At 41.1% G+C, this 9,779-nt stretch overlaps 1 long non-coding RNA gene across 1 annotated transcript; it reads right to left on the bottom strand.

The window, feature by feature from the left end:
• Positions 1–801: 801 nt before the first annotated feature.
• Positions 802–1,648, bottom strand: LOC117559693. The gene is made up of 3 exons (XR_004570986.1): positions 1,511–1,648; positions 1,328–1,429; positions 802–840 (listed from the first exon to the last, which is right to left on the bottom strand). It is a non-coding gene; the product is annotated as an uncharacterized LOC117559693 (long non-coding RNA).
• Between the last annotated feature and the right edge of the window lie 8,131 nt (positions 1,649–9,779).

A 9,779-nucleotide genomic window follows, 5' to 3' on the forward strand; every position in this document is an offset into this window, starting at 1 on the left:
GTGCGCCCTCTGGTGGAAAGAATTAGGACGTGGACATAATGCTGACTGCAAATGGTAGAGTTTTAATATATTAGCAATTTCGCAGGAGACAAAGGCAAGTGTAATCCCCAATTTAAAGTTTAAAAGAGATAATCAGATTACTGGTAACAAATATATTTGGATTACAATATATTTTAGAATAAATATAAATACATTTGTGATAGAGGTACTGCCTGAATTTCTTGTTCTTTATGCAACACCTGATTAATTCAACAAAGACACTTTGTTTGCTTTTAAAGTATGTATTGTAGTAAAACAGCTTTTGTTTTATCCTCTAGTCTTTGCCAATCATTTAAAACACCCTTTTTATATTAAACAATATTAAACTAAAAGCATTTCCTGTTAACTCAGATTCTATTCCTGCTTTTTTTAAACTGTAGTATGTGCTCGTGTGCTTCATTGTTGGTGTATAGGCTGCTGCCTGAATCTGTTTAAAGGCAGGTCTTCCTACAAACAACATCTGAGCAGAGGACACCTTTTGATACCAAATATCTTGGTTTCCTCTTTACTAAGGTCAACATTGCATTTGATATTGAACTCATCCAAAAGTAATCTTACATAACTTTTATATTGTGACACCTACATTTAAAATTGTTTATAGTAATTGTACATTTTAAGTAACCCTGCAATTGTTCTACCAGTCTAAATGAAGACATTTCATTGAAATGAAAGACTCACATTTGAAAACTGAATCCACCCCGCATGACCGCGACTACCACTCCTAACAAATGAGACATTTCTAACCTTGGTGTTTCCCAGGTTTGCCATAGTATCCACTGTAGGCTTCATGCTGGCTGCCGTCTGTAAAAAAAGAGACCTTTTAAAAAAGGGCCTGAAAATGTGTCCAATCAGCTTTGTGTCCTACATGATCACACCATGTTCTGCTCAAATCTGAACAGTTGTTGGGACTACCATTAAAATGTTGATTTGTTTGGAAAACACAAAAATGTAATACTTGGTCAATTAATGTTGTCAAACCAACACAGTCCTGAATTTAAAAGTTAAATCTGAAAATTCTGTTTGCAGATTTATTGCATTAATGCTTCAAGAACGCATCCAAAGCCGTGCATTACTTTACGTTGGGATGGATAATTAAACTGTCATGTTTTTCTTTTCTGATGCTGTTCAATTAACAGAACATTCTATGGTTTAAAAATGACTGACATTTCATAAAATGGGCAGGATCCAGAATCAAAGAAAGTGTATATATTTTAGAAGAGTCAATTGAGCCGCAGGTTTTCCAACCTGAAGATGCAGTATTGGTCAAATCTATTTTTAGAGACCTTACATTGACCCCTTGGTTTCCTGTAGCCTTGTTTCCTCTGGTTCTTCTGTGTTTGTCCCCTCATGATTGGTCCTTCTCCTTGTCTATAGTTCCCATTCTTATTGTCTACAAGACAAGCAAGCTAGTTACAGCACTATGGTCATTTTCAGCATAATTTAATTGTGGTCAAATCAAAAAGAAGATCACCTGAATATGTAAGAGGCTGATTCCTGTTTGGTCCCATGCTACACCTCCTCTCCTCACAGGCACACTTGTGCTCCTGGAACTCATTACACTGGACTCCAAAGTCCACCTTCGATGGAGACACTTCTGCCGTCTTCTGATCAGCCATCGGGACGCCCAGCTGCTCTTTTCCAAGCCGACTAACTTCTTCGTTCCCACGTGCTCCATCTTCCACCTCAATGCCCGCTCCATTTTGTAGATTCAGCTTTCTTGCGCACGTCTTCCCAATAGAATTCAAGTTCAGATTCTCTTCCTGCTGAGGGCCGTTCCTTTTCTTCTGCTGCTCATTTAAAATGTCCTGGTTTGGGCTTCGATTAGCCTCAGGTTCAGAAGACCTATTTGTGTCCTCTTTAGTGGGGGAAGATACAATAATTGTACTCTGCAGTTCATTTGGGGAAGCCGAGCAATCCTTTTCTGAAGGAGCCCCGCCCTGGGCTTGAGTTGGACTTTTTATGTCAGAGGCCTCCATGTCGCTCTCCCTTTCCGGCTTCTTTTGTAGGCTTGTCTTTTCGGCAGGGGTGCAGAACAAGAGCCAGCTGTCCGACAGACTGGTGTCAGAAGAGGAACACTTTTCTCTAGATTTGACAATGGGGTTGTCGTTCTCGGCTTGCTCCTCAATCACATCGGCTGCTAACAGGCCGTTGTGCTGCAACCACTCCTTGGTGGGGATGAAGGGGGCCAGAGACTCCACGGACCAAATGGACTCGTTCCAGGTTCTCTTCAGGTAGGAGCTATTATTTATAGAGGGAATGATTGGTGTCGTGTCTTCACGCAAATTTGTCTCGATGCTATATTCTTGCTCATTGTCAAGGAGCTTATGGGATGAGGATTGTAGGAGTTCATCTGCGTATGGAAGACAATGCCTTACGGAGCCAACGAGTCCCAAAGACTCTTCATTGTTCCTGGACTCTGCGTATCGTCCTTCTTCAGCTTCTCTCAGTTTGAGGATCTTGAAAAGGACTTCACTGTGCTCAGAGATTAAGTTACCCTGAGCATCATCTTTAGGATAAGCCGCCTCTGGACTGATTCTGGTCTCGACTCCACTCTGGTGAACAGACTTATCCTGCTCTACTTCAGTTTGGAGGTCATTCTGAAGCAGCTTACCTGCCATCTTCAGTATCGTTTCCTGAGGCGTACCACCTCCCCAACTCATGAGGATGTCAGGAACGGAGATCAGCCTCTCTTTGACAACCTCCTCCTCTTGTTGGGAGGAGCTACAAACAGGAACCATACTATCTTGAGAGCCAACAGACCACATGTTGCAGTGAGCGTTCCTGCATGGGGGAACATTCTCCTGACCCACACTCTCTTTTCGGCTCTTCTGAGTGTCCAGGGTTGCTCGGATACATGACTGGCTGGCTGTCGTTCCTGTAGGTCGGAGGCTGTTAAAGCCATGTTTGTTACTGGTCCCTTTAACCAGGAGGTATTTTGCATCACTGCTGTGTAACGCGTCGTTCTCAACTTCAGCAGTGTTTGGTTTTTTGGGAGCTTGAGCTCGAGGATGAAGGAGAGTTTATTGCGGTTCCACTACCCGAATCTGCGCTGATGAGTGGGCTTTCCTCACTGAAACCTCCTCCTCTCTGTCGGGGGTCTGTTTGGACCTCCGAGTTCACGGTTTCTCTCACTGGGTCGGTATGATGTGGGCGGACTCTACAGGGCTGGTATGGGTTCTGATGGGCTGCGCTAGGAACCTGAGCCTGGGCCTGGGGGTGGATGAAACGCCTGTAGTCGACTGGTTGCATGTGAGGGCGGGGCATGATGTATGCTGGAACCTCCATATAGGGATTGGGAGGAGGAAACGAGGGCATCACCATACCATAGCCTGAGAAGTAGAAACAAGAAACGGTGAATCGGCGAAGGACGTTCAAGTCCAGTGAGCAGCACTTTCAAATTTCAATATCTGAGTTTACATTTCTGTCATAGAAAAGTTACATACATACAGTATAAGACCATTGTGTTCGACAGTGATGTACAGTAACCAAGAACATTTAATCAAGCACAATTTTGAGATACTAGTACTTTAATTGAGTATTTCTGCTACTTTGTATTTTTACTCAACTTTTATTTATACAGTTACTCAATACCTTTAGTTACTTTACAGATGTGGATGAATGATGTGAAATCTAATCAAGTGTTAAATCAGACTTTAGTTCCACCTGGAGTAAATCCACAAGCTACCCTGCAGAATATTAAGTCATTCAAACTAGCTGCACCTTTACCAGCTTTGAGAACACTTTCATGATCAATCATTATAAAACATATCATATATATTATTCTGAAATAAACCAATCTGCACAGTGACTACTTTTACTGTCGCTACTTTAACTAGATTTTGATGCTGATACTTTTACTTGAGTAACATTTTGAATGCAGTATTCCGACACTCTCGTACTTTTACTCAAGTACAATATCTGAGTACTTCTTCCATCTCTGGTGTTGGATAATGAATGTTGTAGTTCTCATGTTATTGTGTCCCTCGCTTGCATCAAACTAACTGAACCCAGCCTTTTTGCTTTCACCTAAAATATAGAACCAAACACCGGAATTTTTAAATGTTTCCACCAAAATGTAAAAACTCAAGACTCACCCATTCCTGGGAAACCAGCAAAGGGGTTATAGGAGAAGGGCATGGGCCACTGGCAGGTGTGGAAAGGGGGTGGGGGTGGAGCATGGACGTAGAAGACAGGCCGGCCAGGGAGGTGGTGTTGGGGGTGGTGGGGTTGAGCTCCTTGGTTTTGGCAGGGGGTGTATAGTCCTGGATCATGCTGATCAGAGGACGGCCCACCAATGTTAGCCCGAGTGTTTCCATGCACTCTGCTTGGGTGAGCTGACGGAGGTTTTTTCACAGCGTTCGTCGCCATATTGGACCTGCAGGAGGAGGCTCTGTCAGGTGTGGATCCACAGCAATAATTAAGAACTGTAGATCTGAACAAACATTACACCAACAGGATGATACTTTTTGGGAGTCTTTTTTTTTTGGGATTAAATTGACTAAGAGTATTTGGACCAAATTCAGTGTATGTTTACAATGTTAAGAATGTTTTAAAACGATTCACTGCTCAAGAAAGGGGGAAAAGTAACCACTGCAGTTAAGAGAAGACATTCACACAGCTACCTCTCAAGCATTGCTAATGAGTGCATTTCAATTATGTTTCTCACTTTGGTCTGTCTTTGTTTGATCTACACATGCATATTAGACATTTAGATTCTTAAATATTATATTCAATATACACAATTGTTTGCCACCAGACTTTTAATGTTCATACACCAAGCATGTTAGGGTGAAATAAGTCCTCTAGACTTGTGGTTCTGAACCGTTTAGTGCTCTCCTCGCACTCAGTACCAAAAGTGACTTAGAACACCAAAACATACATTTGAAAAGCTTGAAGTTCTGATCTCAAATGTGGAACAATAGTAAATAAAGCCAATGAATAAAAATGGTACACACTAGAGCAGGGGTGCCCACACTTTTTTGGCTGGTGAGCTACTTTTGAAATGACCAGCTCACCGAGGTCTACCAACCAAAAATAAAATCCCAAATTGCAAGGGTTGCTGAATAACACGTTTTATTTATACATGGGATAATAGGGCTGCAACAAACGACTAATTTGATAATCGATTAATCTATCGATTAATTAATCGACTATTCGGACTATTACTGTATGCCTTGCACAATTTCTCAAACGCTCTTATTTAGCCATCAACTTTTAGATTTAGCTTGAGGTTGTTTTAGGCATGTGGAAACTAACAATGAAGACAATACAGATGAATACTTGATTCAAAAATACATATATTATTAAATTAACTTAACAAATTGTGAACAAAATTAACATTGCTTTTTATTAATTAAATAAATAATATTTCACATCAAAAGAAACAACAATGTTTTAACAAATCGTATTAAATAATGTGATGACAGAACTGTGAACAGAATAGCTGAAACTGTAACAAAATAAAGAGTAACTCAGTTTCCTCTAATCATTAACCCATGTTTGTATAATGTAGCTAACTCCGTGTGTTGCTGCTAGCATACATAACACCTGACGTGGAAAAGTTACTCGTGGATGGGGGCTACGGAGCTACTAGAAAGACAGTCGAACCCGGTGCATTCCGTCTGAATGTGGAGCACTTTTGATAAATGTTTAGACAAATTGCTCGTGTTACCGCCCACACATGCTAAACACTCTTGGCAACAAGCATTGTCCACCTCAAGACGGGTAACATTTAACCACACCTTGGAGCGCTTCTCTCCGCCATCTCCTCCGTGTGTTGCTGCCCGGTTGCTGCATGGAGCAGCTGCGTGTGTGTAAACTGCCCCGCCCCCTCGCACACAGACGAGGGAGAGAGAGATATCGTCTCGATTGGAAAGATAACAAATAAACCGACCATAGACGCATTTTTTTTGAGCTGGACTTTTTTTTTTTATGAATGACTACCAGCATTGCCCCCGTGGTCGACCGACGTACTGGGCACCTCTGCACTAGATAATAAAAAATTAATCAACAAACAGTTGGAAACGTTATAGTAAATCTCAGAGGGTAAGGGCATGGCGAAGTCTGAACACAACCAAATAACGTTTTACAGTATAGAAAACCCCCAATGTGTCCGGGAGAAGAAAATACTGAATTTATCAAGAAGAATGACAGCCTAAGTACTCAGATTTTGAATCAGAAAGCTCCTGCCAACACTACAAAAAAAATGATGCTTCCAAATCTTTCCTAAGCATTTACTATGTTGTCTATTATAAAGGAAATGTTGAGTCACTTTACCTGGTTGAGGACTTGATATGTAAGAGCAACACAAAGTGATTAAACGTGAGACTCACACACCTGAGTTTAAGTAGCTGCTGATCAGGCAAGTGTGTTCACCATCAGCTGAGGGAGCACCTCATCAAACACTCAGATTAAGATGTCATGCAACTATTGGGACACTAGAGGGAGCCAAACAGTTAGACACAAATATGCTTTTTTGAAAGCTTATAAACATTTCTGTTGTCCATCAGACATTTATAATACATTTTAAACTGCTTACATGGCACCCAAGGACACCTTATGTGGATGATATGTGCACAGCTTTTAAATGCAGTAGCTAGTAGGAACAATCCCCCCCACCCCCCTCAAAAAATGTTTCAGTTTTAGAGATAGCCCTACCCGAGGAAGCACAACCATGTTTCTTCATTACTTTAATATGTCTCTGAAATGTATGTTTTTTTAAAAATATTTTACCACAAAAATATCTTTTCCACAATTTTGGACTAGATGTTCACAGAAAGGCAAAGCATACGATAAAGCAACAATTGTACCAAGGCCTTCTACCATTTTTGCAATATATACACTTAAACACACAGGAATGGAATAGGATATTACAATTCCAAAAGGTATGTGCATTATCTGATATTATTAAAGTAAGGAATGCAATCAGTCAAAAAATGTAATTTCAATGTACCAAAGACTGTTGTCTGTTAAGCTTTTCCTCCTCTTCAGTAAACATACAGGTGCCAAACCACTCGTATTTCAACTTAATATATAATCAAACAATTGAGGTAAACATATGTTTATAGTTCAACCACTCATTATTGTTGAATTATATGTACAGGCATAATAGAGCCAGATTATCATTCGTTACATTTTCTATTGGGATAACTAATGTCCCAACAGTTTATTTTGCCAATAACGTTGGCCAAAGAGCTACCATAACCTTGCATGTCAGGGCATTCTAACTGGCTTTTATTTCCAGCGCAGATTTTCAGTAGAGTCTAGAAGTCTTGTGATGATCAGTGTGTGCGTGTGTGTGTGTGTGTGTGTGTGTGTGTGTGTGTGTGTGTGTGTGTGTGTGTGTTTGCTGTATTATCTAAGGGTCAATGTTGGCACTGTAAACACATTTATAAGGAACAAGATTATACCTTAAATTTGACCTTATAAAGGGTGAATGAGCCAAGACAGAAACCAAAGCAGCACCATTGAACATGTTTGACTTTAAAATGTATTTAATAAGATTGTCAGGAGAACTCTGTATGGTGGCCGACAAGTACAAACGTGTTACAGGGGCCCAACACCCAAAAACGAGCTGCACTTTCAAAAACGATGCAAACGTGTTGATAACACTAATTTGCTAAAATAAGGAAACATCTTCACCAAATTGATGAAACATGCGCAGTGGTTATTACAAATGCATAAACAAAACACTGCAAATAATAATAATGCTCCAAAGTGGAAATGGGGACACTGAACAGTGACGCACACAGCTGGGACCGGAGCGCTTGTTGACCTTTGGGGATAATAAAGTTGGCCAACTGTCACTGTTGGCAGAGGTTCATAAAAATGTTTTGTGAGTATATTTGAAATGACTTAGTTAGCTACGTCAGCTAGCTTACAGCAAATCGGCAATAATATCAGAAGGTATCAGAACATGGGGTCAACCAATCAGCCTGCTACTCCATTAATAATAATAATTCCTTACATTTATTATAGCTTTTTCAAAGACTCAAAGCGCTTTACATATACACACATTACACATATATCATACATGCAATGGTCAGATACTGTGGACAATACCCTCAGGTAAAGTGTCTTGCCCAAGGACACACCGGCTTTACAGACGCAGCAGCGGCGGGTTTCACCCCTTGATCTGATGATCATTGCACAGCGCCACACCGTCCATTTTCACGCCTCGAAGACATCGAGACGCTTTTACAAGTACGCATTGGTATTATACATGTACTGTGGACATTACCCACAGGAGCAAATCCGGGTGAAGTGTCTTGCCCAAGGACACAACGGCCTGACGCAGTGGCGGCAGGAGCGGGTTTCGAACTGGAGTTCCCCAGCACTCCCCCTTGATCTGATGATCAGATGCACAGACCACTGCGCCACCCGTCCCTACTGCAAGTTGGACCCAGCTACCCCTTAATTAAAACACACCTGTTTGCTGTCCTGGCTCCAAAATGGTGGAACGAGTTCCCCATTGATATCAGGACAGCAGAAAGTCTGCACACCTTCTGTTGCAGACTCAAAACCCTCCTTTTCACACTGGCCATTAAACCCAACAAAAACAAGCTAATGTACCTGCATGGTTGTCCCTGTTTACGTTTATGATTTTTGCACTTAATCTATATTGTTTTGCATAAAAGTAATGTCAAATAACTGGGTGGATGCTGAGGTGATGATGGGGTTTAAAGCAGAAAAGGTGCAGAGCAGGGCAGGGCAGCATTAGTGAAGCACAGCAGATCAGGCAGTTTAAATAGAGCACCAGATACAGAACATGTGTTTGGTCACGTTTATATCATAGCTCGTGTTGACTGCCTGAACTAGCTTGCGGGATTCGCTTAATTCCTTCTACACTCTTTACTAGACCGACTAGAAAACTGGGTGGGACTTTCGGAAACAGTTCTAAAAGACAGAAAAAACTTTGTTTCTATAGGTAAATACACATCTGAGTTGACAAATATGACATGTGGGGTTCCTCAAGGCTCCATCTTGGGGCCTCTTCTCTTTAACATCTACATGCTACCACTGGCTCAGATAATGAAAAAGAAACAAAATAAGTTACCATAGCTATGCAGATGACACACAAATGTACATAACAATTTCACCAGGAGACTATGCTCCAATTCAAACACTGAGTAAGTGCATTGAACACATCAATGACTGGATGTGTCAGAACTTTCTCCAATTAAACAAAGATAAAACTGAGGTAATGGTTTTTGGAGCCAAGGCAGAACGTATAAAAGTTAGCGCTGAGCTTCAGTCTGCAATGTTCAAAACAACAGATAAAGCCAGAACTCTAGGTGTAGTCATGGACTCTGACCTGAGTTTCAACAGTCACATTAAAACTGTTACTAAATCAGCCTACTATCACCTAAAAAATATATCTAGGATTAAAAGACTAATGTCACAGCAGGATTTGGAAAAACGTGTCCATGCTTTTATCTTCAGTAGACTCGACTACTGTAATGGTGTCTTCACAGGTCTCACTAAAAAATCTATTAGGAAGCTGCAGCTGATTCAGAACGCCGCTGCTCGAGTCCTCACTAACACTAAGAAAGTGGATCACATCACTCCTGTTCTGAAGTCTTTACACTGGCTTCCTGTGTGTCAAAGAATAGATTTCAAAAATATTGCTGCTGGTTTATAAAGCTTTGAATGGTTTAGGCCCAAAATACATTTCTGACCTCCTGCTAAATGATGAACCATCCAGATCTCTCAGGTCGTCAGGGACTGGTCAGCTTTCTGTC

The sequence above is a fragment of the Gymnodraco acuticeps genome, unplaced genomic scaffold (assembly GCF_902827175.1).
Source record: "Gymnodraco acuticeps unplaced genomic scaffold, fGymAcu1.1, whole genome shotgun sequence".
NCBI lineage: Eukaryota > Metazoa > Chordata > Actinopteri > Perciformes > Bathydraconidae > Gymnodraco > Gymnodraco acuticeps.